Below are 19,879 nucleotides of genomic sequence, written 5' to 3'. Positions count from 1 at the left end.
ATGGATGCATTGTAAGGGATGCATTTGAAAGGATTTGGTTGCAAAATCAGTTAGGCCAGTAGGGGGCAGTGATGGGGTACATTTTAAGGCACTGTGTAATATGTTACTGACTTTTGAGAAAGTTATGAGATTGAGATAGGTTGGAGAAGTGGTGCCTGGAGGCAACACTCAGATGCCATTGTTGACTGTTCCGGATCTGGACGAAGAGGGACAAGTGGCCTACTGATGGATAAATATCATTTTGGATTATTTGATGATTTGTCAAATTGTTTTTCAATATTAGTATGATTTTTAGTATGATTTATGAATCAAAGGGGGGGATGGATAATGTGATTCATGCATCATTTATATATCATTTTTAGATTGTTAGTGGATATTGATGTTTAATTTGAAAATGTTGTTTTGCAAAAGATACTGTTTGGTCGGTTATTTTCTTGTCATTCCAGAAGCATGTGGGAGAAGCATGTGGAGATTGGAATACTCAAACAAAGACAATATGACTGGAGGAGAGGAAACAAGGATGGTGTGGCTGATTCCATCATCAACAAGTCCATTGGAAGAGGACACTACAGGAAGAGGAAGTGTAGTGGACTACATTCCAGTGTCTGCAATGAAATATAGACATATTTGATGTGTAATACATAATTGTGTCATATTCTTAGGTATTGATTTTAGTAGAATTATGTTTGATGTTATTGAATGCAGATGAGGATTGTAGATGCTTTTGTTTATTTCGATGGGGTTAGGGACAGAATGTTTAAGCAGGGAGAGATTCCCTTTCAGGTCCTATGGGTTGACCAGCCTGAGAGTGGATATTTATGGATAGGATTTTGTTTACATGGGTATTTAATTACATCATAGTTTCAAATGCATTTACATGAGTTATGAGGTTATCTGGAGTACCGACGGTGGTTGCCTGGGGCAGAGGGACGGTGAGAGAATTTTACTGTCTTGATTGATATGGATGGATGGCTGCTGGACAGTTTTTCGCTCTCACACTCCATTGATATTTATTCATAATTCATAGTAATGTGTTCATACTTCATAAACAGTTGTTCATGGGTCATAGTAATGTATTCACACTTCATAAACAGGTATTTCATAGAAAGGTATTTACACTCTAGAGGAGAATGTTTTTGGGGTTAAGGTTAAGAATATTCAATGAGATAAATGGTTAATAGTCATAATCTTATTCTGTTTGTTTTCGAGACGTTTATTTCGTCTCGAAAGGGGGGAATATCGTATCTGAAGATTATGCCTTTGTTAAATGTTTTTCCTGACGAAATGGAATGTTGGTTGTTAGTATAATGTAACATATAATAGACAGGAAGTGTATTGTAAAACTGGCCAGAAGAGGGAGCCCATCTTGTTGCATTGGTTATAAATAGGGGTACACGAAGAAGATAGGTCAGAGCAGACATCAGAATTGGACGACACTACTGCTCTCCGGGTGTCATGTCACCTGTTACTCATGCTGAAGCTTATGATCTGAATAAACCTTATGATCGACGTTCAGTATGAGCAGACTCCTTGATTGACGGTAACACCTACGAATAACATACACTACAGCATCATGAGGAAAGAAAATTATGTGGATATATTGAAGCAACATCTCAAGACATCAGTCAGGAAGTTAGCTTGGTCGCAAATGGGTCTTCCAAATGGACAATGGCCCCAAGCTTTTTTCCAAAGTTGTGGCAAAATGGCTTAAGGACAACAAAGTCAGGGTATTGGAGTGGCCATCACAAAGCCCTGACCTCAATCCTATAGATAATATGTGGGCAGAACTGAAAAAGCGTGTGCGAGCAAGGAGGCCTACAAACCTGACTCAGTTACACCAGTTCTGTCAGGAGGAAAGGGCCAAAATTCACCCAACTTATTGTGGGAAGGTTGTGGAAGGCTACCCGAAACATTTGACCCAAGTTAAACAATTTAAAGGCAATTCTACCAAATACTAATTGAGTGTATGTAAACTTCTGACCTACTGGGAATGTGATGAAAGAAATAAAAGCTGAAATAAATCATTCTCTCTACAATTATTATGACATTTCACATTCTTATAATAAAGTGGTGATCCTAACTGACCCAAGACAGGGAATTTTTACTAGGATTAAATGTCAGGAATTGTGAAAAACTGAGTTTAAATGTATTTGGCTAAGTTGTATGTAATCTTCCGACATGTAAATGTGATATTTCCGTTTTTTGTTGTTTTGTTTTACATTTGCAATAATTTCTAAAAACCTGTTTTTGCTTTGTCATTATGGGGTATAGTGTGTAGATTGATGAGGGGGGACAAACTATTTTATCAATTTTAGAATAAGGCTGTAACGTAAGAAAATGTGGAAAAAGTCAAGGGGTCTGAATACTTTCTGAATGCACTGTATATGATCTAACAGCCAGTGTGTGTATGTGGAGGTGTACTGACTGATTTATCTGTCCCACTGTATGTTGTCCACAGCGGAGATCAGTGCAGTGCTAAAAGTGGACAACAGGATGGTTGGCCGGACACACTGGAGAGTTCTGAGCAAGGACACCTGGGACCAGAGCTTCAGCATCGAGCTGGAATGGGTCAGTGTTCTGTTTAGCACTAGTAGGAGCAGTTCAAGCATTCTAGTTATTTTCTCAGATAACATCCTAGAGTTGCCATGTTAAATTGTGTAAAAATGCACGGAATTAGCTTTAGATCCCCAGACCCCCCCCCGCCCCCCCCACCCACACACACACACACACACCCCCTCTCCACCCCCAGTTGATCTATCAATGGCACTCGTCTCATCAATGCTTAAATCTTCAGTTGGAAGGCAATTTTTCCCCCCCATATTGATAGTAAGTATTCAAGAGGGGTAGGATTTAAGTGTCTGCTGTTGGAAAGCAGTCTACTACAGACATGACCATTTCGCACTCACGTGCACGTGCCTGCAGCTTTCCTCCTTAATAATCTCCAGATAGACTACTAATCAGCTTCAGCTGCAACCATCAAGCTCCAGAGTGCTCAGACAGAAACTGTCATCGTGGCCATCCAGAGTCTCTGCTGCTGGGTAGCAGAGAGCAATCACCCATCTCTCACGCCTCCACTCCCACTCTGCAGCTGTAATCCCACTGCTAATCCTTAAACATTTTCCACTAATCTCAATCCTTGCCTCCAAAAGCCTAACATGGGGACATGATTCAGCTCCAAGACTACTTTCAGCTGAGCTGCTGCTCCTAGCGCGAGGGCACACACTACTTTTAGTTCCAAGCTCTCAGCCTCGGTCTTAAAAGGTCACAGCTGAGTCGTGCTGTGCTGTTTTTTTGGATTGTGCTGCTGAAAGCCTCTGGCTGGGGCTATTTCAAGGGAAGCGAGATAAACAGGTTTTTCTTGTAGAGGAAGATAAGGGAAGACCTTGTTGCAATCTGTTAAAGATGGTCCCTTATCCCCGCATATATTTTTACAGTTCTTCCCCTGACATTCTAAAAACCACTAACGTGTCCAGTCCAGGGAGCTGGAGATTGGGGTGTATTAACGGCACTGGAGGGCCCTGTGCTCAGTCAAATTCCTGCATCAAGGATTTATTGGACAACCAGCGCTACGGCATGTATCTCTACCTGGAGCCCCAGGGCATGCTCTTTGCTGAGGTCAGTAGCACCCTTAATTTCACAATCAACATTAGACATGTCACAATCACTAATATCACCTTTAGACATTTTAAATATACAATACCAGTCAAAAGTTTGGACACACCTACTCATTCAAGGGTTTTTCTTTATTTTGTATTATTTTCTACATTGTAGAATAATATTGAAGACATCAAAACTATGAAATAACACATATGGAATCATGTAGTAACCAGAAAAGTGTTAAACAAATCAAAATATATTTTATATTGGAGATTCTTCAAATAGCCACCCTTTGCCTTGATGACAGCTTTGCACACTCTTGGCATTCTCTCAACCAGCTTCACCTGGAATGCTTTTCCAACAGTCTTGAGGGAGTTTCCACATATGCTGAGCACTTGTTGGCTGCTTTTCCTTCACTCTGCGGTCCGACTCATCCCAAACCATCTAAATTGGGTTGAGGTCGAGGGATTGTGGATGCCAGGTCATCTGATGCAGCACTCCATCACTCTCCTTCTTGGTAAAATAGCCCTTACACAGCCTGGAGGTGTGTTGGGTCATTGTCAAGTTGAAAAACAAATGATAGTCCCACTAAGCCCAAACCAGATGGGATGGCGTATCGCTGCAGAATGCTGTGGTAGCCATGCTGGTTAAGTGTGCCTTGAATTATAAATAAATCACAGACAGTGTCACAAAGACACAGTGGTTGGAACCAAAAATCTCAAATTTGGACTCCAGACCAAATGACAAATTTCCACCGGTCTAATGTCCATTGCTCATGTTTTTTGGTCCAAGCAGGTCTCTTCTTCTAATTGGTGTCCTTTAGTAGTGGTTTCTTTAAAGCAATTCGACCATGAAGTCCTGATTCACGCAGTCTCCTCTGAATAGTTGATGTTGAGATGTGTCTGTGACATGAACTCTGTGAAGCATTTATTTGGGCTGCAATTTCTGAGGCTGGTATCTCTAATAAACGTATCCTTTGCAGCAGAGGTAACTCTGGGTCTTCCATTCCTGTGGCGGTCCTCATGAGAGCCAGTTTCATCGCAGCGCTCATATTTTGTGCACATTTGTTTACATCCCTGTTAGTGAGCATTTCTCCTTTGCCAAGATAATCCAACCACCTGACAGGTATGGCATATCAAGAAGCTGATTAAACAGCATGATCATTACACAGCACCTTGTGCTGGGAACAAAAGGCCACTCTAAAATGTGCAGTTTTGTCAAAATGCCACAGATGTCTCAAGTTTTGCAGGAGCTTGCAATTGGTATACTGACTGCAGGAATGTCCACCAGAGCTGTTGCCAGAGAATTGAATGTTAATTTCTCTAACATAAGCCGCCTCCAACGTTGTTTTAGAGAATTTGGCAATACGTCCAACTGGCACCACAACCGCAGACCACGTGTGGGCGAGCGGTTTGCTGGTGGCGGTGGGGTTATGGTATGGGCAGGTATAAGCTACGGATAACAAACACAATTGCATTTTATCGATGGCAAATTGAATGCACAGCGATGCCGTGACAAGATCCTGAGGCCCATTGTTATGCCACTCATCTGCCACCATCTACTCATGTTTCAGCAGGATAATGCACGTCGTATGTCGCAAGGATCTGTACACAATTCCTGGAAGCTGAAAATGTCCCAGTTTTTCCATGGCCTGCATACTCAGACATATGTCACCCATTGAGCATGTTTGGGATGCTCTGGATCGACAGCGTGTTCCAGTTTCCGCCAATATCCAGCAACTTTGCACAGCCATTGAAGAGAAGTGGGACAACATTCCACCGGCCACAATCAACAGCCTGATCAACTCTAGGCGAAGGGAAATGTGTCGCGCTGCATGAGGCAAATGGTGGTCACACAAGACACTGACTGGTTTTCTGATCCACGCCCAGGTATCTGTGACCAACCGATGCATGTCTGTTTTCCCATTCATGTGAAATCCATAGTTTAGGGCCTAATGAATTTATTTCAATTGACTGATTTTCTTAGCGCCTAAGGCTGCAAATATTGAGTCTGCTTATTCTAATGCTTACCCAATAAAAATGCACTAAATCACAGATTTGGCACATCATTGCGCACGTTAGGCTACACCATGAAATATACAGTCCATTCAGAAAGTATTCAGACCCCTTCCCTTTTTCCACATTTTGTTATGTTACAGACTTATTCTAAAATCGATTAAAAACAAAACAAAAATCTCAATCTACACACAATACCCCATAATGACAAAGTGAAAACAGGTTTTTAGAATTTTTGCAAATGTATAAAAAATACAAAACATACCTTATTTACTTAAGTATTCAGACCCTTTGCTATGAGACTCCAAAATTAGCTCAGGTGCATCCTGTTTCCATTGATCATCCTTGATGTTTCTACAACTTGATTGGAGTCCACCTGTGGTAAATTCAATTGATTGGACATGATTTGGAAAGGTACACACCTGTCTATATAAGGTCCCACAGTTGACAGTGCATGTCAGAGCAACAACCAAGCCATGAGGTCGAAGGAATTGTCCGTAGAGCTCCGAGACAGGATTGTGTCGAGGCACAGATCTGGGGAAGGGTACCAAAAAAATTTCTGCAGCATTGAAGGTCCCCAACAACACAGTGGCCTCCATCATTCTTAAATGGAAGAAGTTTGGAACCACCAAGACTGAGTAATCGTGGGAGAAGGGCCTTGGTCAGGGAGGTGACCAAGAACCCGATGGTCACTCTGACAGAGCTCCAAAGTTCCTCTGTGGAGATGGGAAAACCTTCCAGAAGGACAACCATCTCTGCAGCACTCCACCAATCAGGCCTTTATGGTAAAGTGGCCAGACGGAAGCCACTCCTCAGTAAAAGGCACATGACAGCCTGCTTGGAGTTTTCCCAAAAGGCACCTAAAGGACTCTCAGACCATGAGAAACAAGATTCTCTGGTCTGATGAAACCAAGATTGAACTTTTTGGCCTGAATGCCAAGCATCATTTCTGGAGGAAACCTGGCACCAGCCCTACGGTGAAGCATTGTGGTGGCAACATCTTGCTGTGGAGATGTTTTTCAGCAGCACCGACCACTGGAGGTTAGTCAGGAAAGATGAACGGCGCAAGGTACAGAGATCCTTGATGAAAACCTGCTCCAGAGCGCTCAGGACCTCCGACTGGGGCAATGGTTCACCTTCCAACAGGACAACGACCCTAAGAACACAGCCAGTGGCTTCGTGACAAGTCTCTGAATGTCCTTGAGTGGCCCAGCCAGAGCCCAGACTTGAACCCGATCGAACATCTCTGGACAGACCTGAAAATAGCTGTGCAGCGACGCTCCCCATCCAACCTGACAGAGCTTGAGAGGATCTGCAGAGAAGACTCAAGGCTGTAATCGCTGCCAAAGGTGCTTCAACAAAGTACTGAGTAAAGGGTCTGAATACTTATGTAAATGTATATTACAGTTATTTTATTTTTAACTTTTCTTAAATTAAAAAACTGTTTTTTCTTGTCATTATGGGGTATTGTGTGTAGATTGATGAAAAAACAACAACAATGTAACCAATTTTAGAATAAGGCTGTAACGTAACAAAATGTGGAAAAAGTCAAGGGGTCTGAATACTTTCCGAATGCCCTGTATTGACAAATTAGAGACAGTAGCGTACAAGTAGCAAAATTGAACTCGATTGAACATGAAATGTATTTCACTATGATTGAAATAGGCCTATATCCTTCTGCTTATTTTAATGCAGTCATCTCGGTTTTCATTTGAAGCATATTTTTTATACGTTTGTATCATTTGCAAAGACATTGGCAACTTTATTTGTAGTCAACTTTGTTCTTAGGTTATCGCAGTCAGAGAGACGGATAAACCATGTAAATCTAAGTTTAGCAGAGATCTTAGGTGTATAAAGTGACACGGAAGGGCAAACAAACCATCTTTCTGCGTATGCTTCTGATTTTCAACGCCAAACTGACCACTGGTGTGCGTGGCTAAAGAGCTCTATTTTCATGTCATCCAGCTAAAGTGCTAACCTTTCAAACTTACATTTCATATAAGCGAGAAATAATCTTTCAAATACAAAAGGTTTAGCAAAGTTGCACCTGGCTGTTTCCATTCCACATTTCCGGTGTTCCTCAAAATACAGCCGTGTGCAACTTTCCTTAACTGTGTACAGTAAATGTATCTTTTGTATTTGAATAATTATTTCTCGCTTATATGAAAGTTAAGTTCCAAACTATCGTGTGTGTGAGGCATATTTGCATTTAGACAGAGCATTTGGGGAGTGTCGGGGGAATTACCCTCAGGCGGCAGACAGCTTTGTGAATAGACGGTATAATGTTTAACATTACCGGCTGTTGAATGGGCAAAGGTAACACTCACTTTGGTCAGAGACGCATTACAGCCTTATTCTAAAATAGATTAAATAAATACAAATCCTCATCAATCTACACACAATCCCCTATAATGACAAAGAAAAAACAGTTTTTTTGATTTTTTTCAAATTAATAAAGTATTCAGACCCTTTGTTGAAGCACTTTTGGCTGCGATTACAGCCTTGCATCTTCTTGGGTATGACGCTATAAGCTTGGGACACCTGTATTTGGGGAGTTTCTCCCATTCTTCTCTGCAGATCCTCTCAAGCTCTGTCCGGTTATTTTCAGGTCTCCCCAGAGATGTTCGATCGGGTTCAAGTCCGGGCTCTGGCTGGGCCACTCAAGGACATGGAGATACTTCCCGAAACCACCCCTGCATTGTCTTGGCTGTGTGCTTAGGGTCGTTGTCCTGTTGGAAGGTGAACCTTCGCCCCAGTCTGAGGTCCTGAGCACTCTTGAGCAGGTTTTCATCTTTCCCTCGATCCTGACTAGTCTCCCAGTCCCTGCCGCTGAAAAACATCCCCACAGCATGATGCTGCCACCACCATGCTTCACCGTAGGGATGGTGCCAGGTTTCCTCCAGACATGACGCTTGGCATTCAGGCCAAATAGTTCAATCTTGGTTTCATCAGACCAGAGAATCTTGTTTCTCATGGTCTGAGAGTCCTTTAGGTGCCTTTAGGCAAACTCAAAGCAGGCTGTCATGTGCCTTTTACTGAGGAGTGGCTTCCGTCTGGCCACTCTACCATAAAGGCCTGATTGGTGGAGTGCTGCAGAGATGGTTGTCCTTCTGGAAGGTTCTCCCATCTCCACAGAGGAACTCTGGAGCTCTGTCAGAGTGACCATTGGGTTCTTGGTCACCTCCCTGACCAAGGCCCTTCTCCCCCAATTGCTCAGTTTGGAAGAGTCTTGGTAGTTCCAAACTTCTTCCATTTTAAGAATGATGGAGGCTACTGTGTTCTTGGGAACCTTCAATGCTGCAGCCATTTTTTGGTACCCTTCCCCAGATCTGTGCCTCGACACAATCCTTTCTCGGTGCTCTACGGACAATTCCTTTGACCTCATGGCTTGGTTTTTGCTCTGACATGCACTGTCAACTGTGGGAATTATATAGGCAGGTGTGTGCCTTTCCAAATCATGTCCAATCAAATGAATTAATCGCAGGTGGACTCCGATCAAGTTGTAGAAACATCTCAAGGATGATCAATGGAAACAGGATGCACTTGAGCTCAATTTAGTCTCACAGCAAAGGGTCTGAATACTTATGTAAATAAGGTATTTCTGTTTTTTATTTTTTATAAATTTGCCAACATTTCTAAAAACCTATTTTCGCTTTGTCATTATGGGGTATTGTGTGTAGATTGATGAGAAGAAGAAAAATATTTAATCCATTTTAGAATAAGGCTGTAACGTAACGAAATGTGGAAAAAGTCAAAGGGTCTGAATACTTTCCTAATGCACCGTACTATGGTTAATGAGTGTCCGAAATTGTTGTTGTTGTTTTTCTAATCATTACAAAGTCTCCGCTCATAGTTTCAGTCCTAAAAATAGGATTTGATTCTAGCCATTCTATTTCTATGGTCTCACTTTCCCAGCGAAGTTGCACAATGTTTAGGGGCTCGTCCACTTTCTTAATCTTTCTCTAGAGTATCAAATGTCTGTCTTCATGGTTATTTTTGTTCTCTCTCCTTTCCCTCCCTCAGTCCTCCAAAGTTAATTCAGGACAACAGGCCAACACCCCAGCCAAGAACCATACCTCAGTCCACTCCTAAGTATGTCCCTCTCACTCACTATAACCACCTCCTACACACAAACACACCAGTAACTGAAATCCACTACTTTATTATTTAAGTACCCTCAGGACTGGAAGTGGTGTTTGTTACCTAGTTATCTAACCTCCCCCCTCCCTCATCTTTCACATTCCCTCCTTCTTCGCTCTTTGTTCAAGACGAAAGAGAATGGTGGGATGCAAATGGAAGACTTTGGAAAGGTACTTTCACACTCCCAACGTAAGGCCCTCATACCTCAGGAGAGAACCTTTTATTCCGTTACACTGGGTTGTAATCATTAAAAACATTTTGCAATGGAAAACAAAATGTATTCCGCTTTCTTCTGTTCGGTGCCTAATGAACACAACCCTGTTTACTGTGTGTTGCACCTAAATCCTTCCCTCCTCCCCACTGCCACAAGGTCTTACTGGCAGAGTTCAAGAGGTCAGGCAAACTGTATGCCTTCAAGGCCTTGAAGAAAGGGAACGTTGTGACACGCGATGAAGTGGACAGGTGAGCGCAAATAGTGAGTGAATTTAGACATAACACTGGTTGAGGGAACTGGATCAGAAAGACGCTAGCAGTTGCATTCCACCTGAAATATACTATTATTGTTATTTATAGTGTGTGTGGTTTTTTTCGTGTGTGTGTTGGTTATTTTGTGTGTGTGTGTGTGTTCGCGTACATTTCTGTGATTTTAGTTTAATGTGTGAGAAGAGGATCTTTGAGACGATCAACTCCTCCCACCATCCCTTCCTGGTGAATATGCACGGCTGCTTCCAGATGGCAGACTACGTGTGCTTTGTGATGGAGTACTCCCCCGGGGGAGACCTCATGACCCACATACACACCTGCATCTTTACTGAGAGACAGGCTCGGTAAGCCTTACACAACACACACACAGACCCCATTATGACAGCGTGAGAGCGACCTTAGTGTGAAGCATTGCAATTCCAGGCTGTAAGGCAACAAAATATGCAAATAATTCAAGGGTTGTGTATACTATCTACAGGCACTTTAAACGTGTACCAGTGAGTGACTACAAATGGATAATGCAGGCTAGTCTAATTCTCCTTCAAGCTTTAGAGTTGGTGATACATCAAAACTCATCATTATATGTGTGCCATTTTGTGCCTTGTTTAGGTTCTATGCCTCGTGCGTGCTGCTGGGACTAGGGTTTCCTTACCAGAACAAGATAGTTTACCGGTGAGTAAGTTCTCTCAGTGCTGCTTTCCAGCCCTCTGCCTTCGCACACCTAATAACCTGCCTGTCAGTCATTATTTTTCTCATTTCATCCTGTCGTCTCTCTTTTTCTTTTTTCAGGGATCTGAAGCTAGACAACCTGTTGATGGAAGCAGATGGCTATGTGAGGATAGCAGACTTTGGATTGTGCAAGGAAGGTACGGTACATTATGGTTATGGCTTCTGGAACATTCCCTTTCAGACCCACTGTCCCTCCCACTCACTTGGTTTATTAAATGAACAGTCAGTGTTAATCCGTCAGTGTTATTAATCAATGATTTATGTTGGCCTTTCATTTAAAGTTATTCGCTGTTAGCCCTGGGCTAAGGAACGCCTCAGTATTGAAAGTGGGCCAACGGTGTCAATCTTGCTGCACGAAGTAAGGTCTTGATTTCAGAAAAGGGATCAAAAAGGGGCTTAGGTGGTGGGCGTGGCAGGGGGTGCGGTCGACCTGGCTGAATATGAGAACATTTGAGAGAACCCCATCTTGGCGGTGTTGTTTTAAAGCTAATTTCCTGCAATTCTACATATTCTGCCATGGAGGTGAGAGAAAATATTGCAGTTTTAAAGATATTGTTTTGTGATTGTTAGTTCTCAATTATATACAGTGCCCTCCACTATTATTGGCACCCCTGTTTAAGATGTGGTCGAGGACTTCCAAAAATTCTCCTTTTTTTTTAAACAACATAGAACCCAAATGCAAAAAAATAGAAAAATCCTACCTTTTATTTAAGTACATTACTTTGGTGGTAAAAAAAAAAATCACACATTTAGAAAAAAAAAAACTTGAAATCATGTGTCCCACAATTATTGGCACCCCTAACAATTCCGCTGAAAATTTTAATTGATTTTTTTAAAAATATATTTTTCTGTAGTTGCTAAAGTTGGTCAGGGTATCTAGGAACTTTTAATTAGTAATTCATGACTTTCTGTTTCCCTGGGGTATAAATATGACGTGACACAGAGGCCTAATTCTCTTACCCATTTGTCAACATGGCAAAGACAAGAGAACACACCATTCAAGTAAGGCAGATATGTGTCGACCTTCATAAGTCAGGCAATGGCTACAAGAAAATAGCCACTCGCCTTAACTTGCCCGTATCTACAGTCAGAGGAATCATTAAGAAGTTTAAAACAACTGGAACAGTGACAAACAAGGCTGGAAGAGGTCCCAAGTTTATCTTGCCACAACGCACAGTGAGGAGGATGGTAAGAGAAGTAAAAAAAAGTCCTAAGCTCACTGTCACAGAATTGCATCAAAGAGTGGCATCTTGGGGTCACAAAGTCTCCAAAACAACCATCAGATGCTCTCTACATGCCAACAAGCTGTTTGGGAGGCATGCAAGGAAAAAGCCTTTTCTCACTAACACTCACAAACGTAAACGTCTGGAGTTTGCTAAGCGGCACTGGGACTTCAACTGGGATCGTGTGCTTTGGTCAGATAAGACTAAGATTGAGCTTTTTGGCAACAAACACTCTAAGTGGGTCTGGCGTAAAACAAAAGATGAGTATGCCGAAAAGCACCTCATGCCCACCGTGAAGTATGGTGGAGGATCTGTGATGCTGTGGGCCTGTTTCTCTTCCAAAGGCCCTGGGAACCTTGTTAGGGTGCATGGCATTATGAACGCTTTGAACTACCAGGACATTTTAAATAAAAACCTGATGGCCTCTGCCAGAAAGCTGAAGATGGGTCGTCATTGGGTCTTTCAGCAGGATAATGATCCAAAACATGTGGCAAAATCTACACAAAAATGGTTCAGCAGTCACAAACTCAAGGTCCTCCCATGGCCATCTCAGTCCCCAGACCTCAACCCAATCGAAAACCTGTGGGGCGAGCTAAAGAGGAGAGTGCATAAGAGAGGACCCAGGACACTGGATGATCTAGAAAGATTGTGCAAAGAAGAATGGTCAAAGATCCCTCTCTCTGTGTTCTCCAATCTTGTGAAATGTTATAGGAGGAGATTAAGTGCTGTCTTGTTGGCAAAAGGGGGTTGTACAAAGTATTAACATCAGGGGTGCCAATAATTGTGGGACACATGATTTCAAGGTTTATTTTTTTCTAAATGTGTGATTTTTTTTTTTACACCAAAGTAATGTACTTAAATAAAAGGTTGGATTTTTCTATTTTTTTTGCATTTGGGTTCTATGTTGTTTAAAAAAAAAAGGAGAATTTTTGGAAGTCCTCGACCACATCTTAAACAGGGGTGCCAATAATTGTGGAGGGCACTGTATATATTGTACTTTTACACTGTTTGGACTTAAGCGACCCGAAAAAAAACGCTTAGGCGGCCCACCCAAGGATTTCAATGGCAGAAAAATCCCAGGATACACACCCCTGCCATCCCTCTAAAAGGTTATCTTTCCCCGTCCTATGTGTGTATCTGCAGGTATGGGTCACGGAGATCGCACCTCCACATTCCGTGGCACGCCATAGTTCCTGGCCCCCGAGTTGCTGACGGACAACAACTACACCCGCTGTGTGGACTGGTGGGGCCTGGGTGTCCTCATCTACGAGATCCTGGTGGTAGAGGTCGGTAGCAGAGAGATTAATAAAATAACCTAGAGCAGGGATCTCAAACTGCCGGTGCGCGGGCCAAATGTGGCCTGCTTAGCTCTGTGGTGCATCCTCTTCTATGAGATGCTGGTGGGAGAGGTCAGTAGAATAGAGATACCTAGAGGATCTCTCCGGTTAGTAGGCTCACAAGGTCCACTCCTATGGTGAACCAACCAAGTATTTTAAGTTGTAGATCTTGGTTGAATTTAGATGTTTGGACCTGAGAAATTAATCGAGAAACCTAAATGATCTTTCATGTCAGTTGGCTCACAATGTCCACTCATATGGTGAACCCATTAAGTATTATTCTGATGTTTGTTCTTGGTTGAATAAGGATGTTTGGTCTGGTATGAATTAAGATGTTTTCGCCTGGTATCATGATAGGAATGAGGTTGTTTGGACTTTCATTGCAATGGCGTCTCTCTCTCTTCTCATCTGTGGCAGTCTCCCTTCCCTGGTGACAATGAGGAGGAAGTGTTTGACAGCATAGTAAATGATGAAGTGTGCTATCCGAGGTTCCTCTCCCCAGAGTCTGTCTCCATCATCCAGAAGGTATGTGGGCCATCCTCTCGGTATACTGCCTTGTACAGTATACTGCCTTCTCGTTACACAGTCTGAACCAACAACAAGCTGCATTGCAAATACACAACTTATGATAGCAAGTGGAACAACCACTTTTTTTCTTCTTTTTTTTTATGGGGGGTGGGTGGAAGGATGACTTTATACTATTCCAGGTATTCTTTAAAGAGGTAGGGTTTCAAGTGTCTCCGGAAGGTGGTCAGTGACTCCGCAGTCCTGGCGTCGTGGGGGAGCTTGTTCCACCATTGGGGTGCCAGAGCAGCAAATAGCTTTGACTGGGCTGAGCGGGAACTGTGCTTCTGTAGAGGTAGGGGAGCTAGCAGGCCAGAGGTGGATGAACGTAGTGCCCTCGTTTGGGTGTAGGGTCTGATCAGAGCCTGAAGGTAAGGAGGTGCCGTTCCCCTTACAGCTCCGTAGGCAAGCACCATGGTCTTGTAGTAGATGCAAGCCTCAACTGGAAGCCAGTGGAGTGTGCAGAGGAGCGGGGTGACATGAGAGAACTTGGGAAGGTCGAACACCAGACGGGCTGTGGCGTTCTGGATAAGTTGTAGGGATTTGATGGCACAGGCAGGGAGCCCAGCCAACAGCGAGTTGCAGTAATCCAGACGGGAGATGACAAGTGCCTGGATTAGGACCTGTGCCGCTTTCTGTGTAAGGTAGGGTCGTACTCTGCGAATGTTGTAGAGCATGAACCTGCAGGATCGGGTCACCGCTTTGATGTTAGCGGAGAACGACAGGGTGTTGTCCAGGGTCACGCCAAGGCTCTTTGCACTCTGGGAGGAGGACACAATGGAGTTGTCAACCGTGATGGCGAGATCATGGAGCGGGCAGTCCTTCCCCGGGAGGAAGAGGTTCAGCTTGAGAGAAGAGCAGTCTCAGTTGAATGACCAGTCTTGAAACCTGACTGGTTTGGATCAAGAAGGTCATTCTGAGAGAGATAGCAGGAGAGTTGGCTAGAGACGGCACGCTCAAGAGTTTTGGAGAGAAAAGAAAGAAGGGCTATTGGTCTGTAGTTGTTGACATCGGAAGGATCGAGTGTAGGTTTTTTGAGGAGGGGTGCAACTCTCGCTCTCTTGAAGACGGAAGGGACATGGCCAGCGGTCAAGGATGAGTTGATGAGTGAGGTGAGGTAAGGGAGAAGGTCTCCGGAAATGGTCTGGAGAGGAGGGGATAGGGTCAAGCGGGCAGGTTGTTGGGCGGCCGGCCGTCACAAGTCGCAAGATTTCATCTGGAGAGAGAGGGGAGAAAGAAGTCAAAGCATAGGGTAGGGCAGTGTGAGCAGGACCAGTGGTGTCATTTGACTTAATAAATGAGGATCGGATGTCGTCAACCTTCTTTTCAAAATGGTTGATGAAGTCATCCACAGAGAGGGAGGGGGAGGAGGATTCAGCAGGGAGGAGAAGGTGGCAAAGAGCTTTCTAGGGTTAGAGGCAGAGGCTTGAAATTTAAAGTGGTAGAAAGTGTCTTTAGCAGCGGAAACAGAGGAAGAGAATGTAGAGAGGAGGGAGTGAAAAGATGACAGGTCCGCAGGGAGTCTAGTTTTCCTCCATTTCCGCTCGGCTGCCCGGAGCCCTCTTCTGTGAGCTCGCAATGAGTCGTCAAGCCACGGAGCAGGAGGGGAGGACCGAGCCGGCCGGGAGGATAAGGGACATAGAGAGTCAAAAGATGCAGAAAGGGAGGAGAGGAGGGTTGAGGAGGCAGAATCAGGAGATCGGAGGGAGAAGGATTTAGCAGAGGGAAGAGATGATAGGATGGAAGAGGAGAGAGTAGCGGGAGAGAGAGAGCGAAGGTTGCGACGGCACATTACCATCTGAGTAGGGGGAGAGTGAGTAGTGTTGGAGGAGAGCGCAAGAGAAAAGGATACAAAGTAGTGGTCGGAGACTTGGAGGGGAGTTGCAGTGAGATTAGTAGAAGAACAGCATCTAGTAAAGATGAGGTCAAGCGTATTGCCTGCCTTGTGAGTAGGGGGAGACGGTGAGAGGGTGAAGTCAAAAGAGGAAAGGAGTGGAAAGAAGGAGGCAGAGAGAAATGAGTCAAAGGCAGATGTAGGGAGGTTAAAGTCACCCAGAACTGTGAGGGGTGAGCCATCCTCAGGAAAGGAACTTATCAAGGCGTCAAGCTCATTGATGAACTCTCCAAGGGAACATGGAGGGCGATAAATGACAAGGATGTTAAGCTTGAATGGGCTAGTGACTGTGACAGCATGGAATTCAAATGAGGAGATAGACAGATGGGTCAGGGGAAAAAGAGAGAATGTCCACTTGGGAGAGATGAGGATTCCTGTGCCACCGCGCGCTGACCAGATGCTCTCGGGGTATGCGAGAACACATGGTTAGACGAGGAAAGAGCAGTAGGAGTAGCAGTGTTTTCTGTGGTAATCCATGTTTCCGTCAGCCCCAAGAAGTCGAGGGACTGGAGGGTAGCATAGGCTGAGATGAACTCTGCCTTGTTGGCCGCAGAACGGCAGTTCCAGAGGCTTCCAGAGACCTGGAACTCCACGTGGGTCGTGCGCGCAGGGACCACCAGATTAGAGTGGCAACAGCCACGTGGTGTGAAGCGTTTGTATGGCCTGTGCAGAGAGGAGAGAACAGGGATAGACAGACACATAGTTGACAGGCTACAGAGAAAGGCTACAATAATGCAAAGGAGATCGGAATGAAATGAACTAAACATCTGGGAAAGCGAGAGAGGGGGGGCCTCCCTCACTTACGTTTCACTGAAACACTCAAATATAACTCTCCCAGCTTCCACTTTAGAAATTATAATTGTTGTAAACTACAGCGGTTCAATATTTCTAGGAATAGACTCTAACTTAGTTTATTCAGATAGCTAACTTGGTACACCGAATCCTATGACGCCAAAGCCAACTAGCATGCCAGCCTCCAATAACACAGTTTAGCACCAATACTCGGTTACAACATACCACCAGTGTGTTAACACACCAAGCAGATCATTCGTGTCCGTGTCTAACGTTGTGTAAAGTTTTGGGTTAGTTTTGACAGTTTGAGTGAGTACGTCGTCAACTTATTCAGCCAGTTAGTTAGCTAGAATAGTTAGCATACTAGCTAGCAATTGCTCTCTGCCAACGAACTAACCCCTCCTCCCACGGTACGAACACACAGAGAGCCAAGCTAACGTTAGCTAGTCACCCATGTCCCGAATTCCCTTGAACGACTCTGGTTACCAGTATGTAAAAACAAAAATAAATGTAGGTTATAGCTTACCCTTAGTAGCCAGTTAAGTGCAAAGCTAGCCACTGAATCGATTCAGACAGTTTGCGTCTGTCCCAACGGAGAGAAAGCGTCTCCAAATATTAAAGCTAGGTCGTTCCAGCTATTGTTTAGTTAGCTATCCAGGTAGCTACATTTCGAGTACAGTAGCTAATAACTACCTAACGTTAACGCTTCAGATAATGAGGTTAGAAAAACAGCTGAATGGTAGCTAGCTAGCTGGCATAATTACAGGTACTCTTAAGCGTGAAATAACATTGGAAACAACTATCCACAGTTGCTAATAGTTACCAGTAGCTACTCGCTAGCTAGTTAGCTTTATTTGTCCAGGTAGTGAGTTAGCTAGCCTCGTGCTTCACCGGGCTCAGCCGAATACAATACTTACCTACAATAATTACCTACAATAACTACCTAGATAAACTACCTACAATACCTAACTACAATACCTACCTACCTACAATCTAAATACATGGTTTAAGCTTTACTCGACACCATATAAGCCTAGCTTACCTCCCGCCAGACGAGCTCGTGGAGTTGCAGTCAAATTACACCACTATGTTCACCTGGTGACCGCTCCTGAAGGCCTGGGTAAACCGGGAGATTCCAAATTGAGGTCTTAGGGTAGCTGCACTCCGTGAAAGGAGCAGCTGGACCCGCCTAAGATGTGAGAGGAAGCGGGCACGGGTGGATACCACATTTCCGAACATAGTATTGAGAGAGGTGAGCAGAATAAATCACCAATGGGTTAAGAGACTCCCTTAAGGGGTCACAGCTGGGGTGACTGGCAGAATTTGGTAAAGCAGGCAATATTTCAGAGGAATAAGTGTCCTCTGGGATTGATTGCTGGTGGAACCTGTTTAGAGTAACCAAAAGTCTGGTTGGTTGGATTGATCCCCAGCAGACCAGTGAGGTCCGTTAGGCGAGGGACCAGAGCCAGTGGAGTCTGTGTGAGACATTGGCCTGGCGAAACCTAAGGATACTTGTATAGATTAAATTGGGCGTTAGAATAGACAAGGTGTGCCCTGGTTACTATTGTTAGATGTTATGGTGTGAGTGTAAAAATAAGTGTTAATCTTAAATTTGAATATTGAGCACGGGATTGTGTTTTAGAAAGTAGCGGCAGGTCTATAGCATTTTTGGGAGGCTGGACTACAGGTTAGAGAACCGAGAACGGTTGAGGATCCCGTGACAGGCGGGCAGTGTCCAGGAAACAAACGTTTTTTTTGGTTCTGTTGGGAGTATGTTTGAAGAAGCTGCTTTGTGGCGATGGGGTTGATGTGAGTATGTAGTATCTGAGGAATTATAACTTTGCTAACGTTTTCAAATGGTATCTGAGAGGATGTTTATTCAGCTTGGAGGGAGCATCTGGGGAGCAGTTTTGTGGGGACACCCCATAGAACAGAGGAAGTCTGTTGTGTGGAGACAGGTGATTTGTCTGTATGGGAAACCACCCACATCATGGTAAAGATTATAAATACTTGGTTGAGACAAAGGAGATCAGAACAAACATATTATTTTGGGTCGCTGTTCTCCAGATGCCTGCAGACGTCTGTAAACTTATGCTGAAATCTTGAAAATAAATAAACCTTTATAATCAAAGTACAGTGTAAGCGGACTCCTTGGTCTCACAGCAAAGATTAGCATTATTCTTTATAAACAACAAGTACCTAAGAATTTCTAACGTTCTATATGGATTCTGTGAATATATGAAAATATGATGAATTTTATGTGTGTGTAATCGATTACTAGAGATTTGATAAAGTAATAATTTGAATAATATTCATATACTAACTTGCGCACCCAAATGTAGACTTACATCAGGGGTGAAAAAAAATGTATACAAGTTTTCTGAGTTGGTCCTGTTTATGGATCGTTTGATATAGATAAGGTTAAGCATTATATGACTCTCTACAAAGTCTGGGCTATAGTCTCAGAAACTGATTGGGGTATGTCCACTTTTTGGAAAACATGGGGAATTGATTTACCCTAATGATGTAACTATAAAAGGCTTATGGGAATTTCTCCGTCCTGGTACAACATGTAAGAAAAAAACTACCCATAAGGCCTGGAAATTATTGACATAACATAGTACAAAGCCAATTTAGGGTTTCCATCAAACTAATTATCATTGCGGAGCTAATGTGATGTAGTAAAGGAATTTCTTATGTCGCCAGGGAAAATATAATCAGTTTTATTAAACTCGCCAGATCTGTTTCCAAATCAATGAATGTGGATTTAACTCGTTGACTGCTAATGTATTCCCTTTGAGTAAGTCTTTGCAAATAAACACTTGGACGAACTTTAAGGCTATTTTCTGGTAATGGTGTCATTAATATGTTCCAGATGTTAAGACAACAAACCATTGTAATTGGGTTATTTGCGTGATTTCATTATTTTTTAGCAGACGTTCTTATCCAGAGCGACTTACAGTAGCAATTAGGGTTAAGTGCCTTGCTCAAGGGCACGTCGACAGATTTTTTACCTAGTCGGCTCGGGGATTAGAACCAGCGACCTTTCGGTTACTGGCACAACGCTCTTAACCACTAAGCTACCTGCCGCCATTTCTTGGTCAT

The 19,879-nt window shown here is 43.5% G+C and overlaps 1 pseudogene across 1 annotated transcript in view; it reads left to right on the top strand.

Moving 5' to 3' along the window:
- LOC311099366 (serine/threonine-protein kinase N2-like) overlaps nt 1-19,879 on the top strand; it is a 44,755-nt pseudogene that overhangs the window by 20,954 nt on the left and 3,922 nt on the right. The window contains exons 7-14 of the transcript in view: nt 2,459-2,568; nt 3,474-3,615; nt 10,123-10,214; nt 10,403-10,579; nt 10,845-10,907; nt 11,025-11,101; nt 13,331-13,473; nt 13,942-14,049. The product of the transcript in view is annotated as a serine/threonine-protein kinase N2-like (transcript). The remainder of the gene's footprint in view (nt 1-2,458; nt 2,569-3,473; nt 3,616-10,122; nt 10,215-10,402; nt 10,580-10,844; nt 10,908-11,024; nt 11,102-13,330; nt 13,474-13,941; nt 14,050-19,879) is intronic.

The sequence above is a fragment of the Coregonus lavaretus genome, assembly GCF_964263955.1.
Source record: "Coregonus lavaretus genome assembly, chromosome: 24".
In the NCBI taxonomy this organism is placed as follows: Eukaryota; Metazoa; Chordata; class Actinopteri; order Salmoniformes; family Salmonidae; genus Coregonus; species Coregonus lavaretus.
The sequence above is the reverse complement of the archived record's forward strand: the minus strand, read 5'-3'. Positions and strand labels throughout refer to the sequence as shown.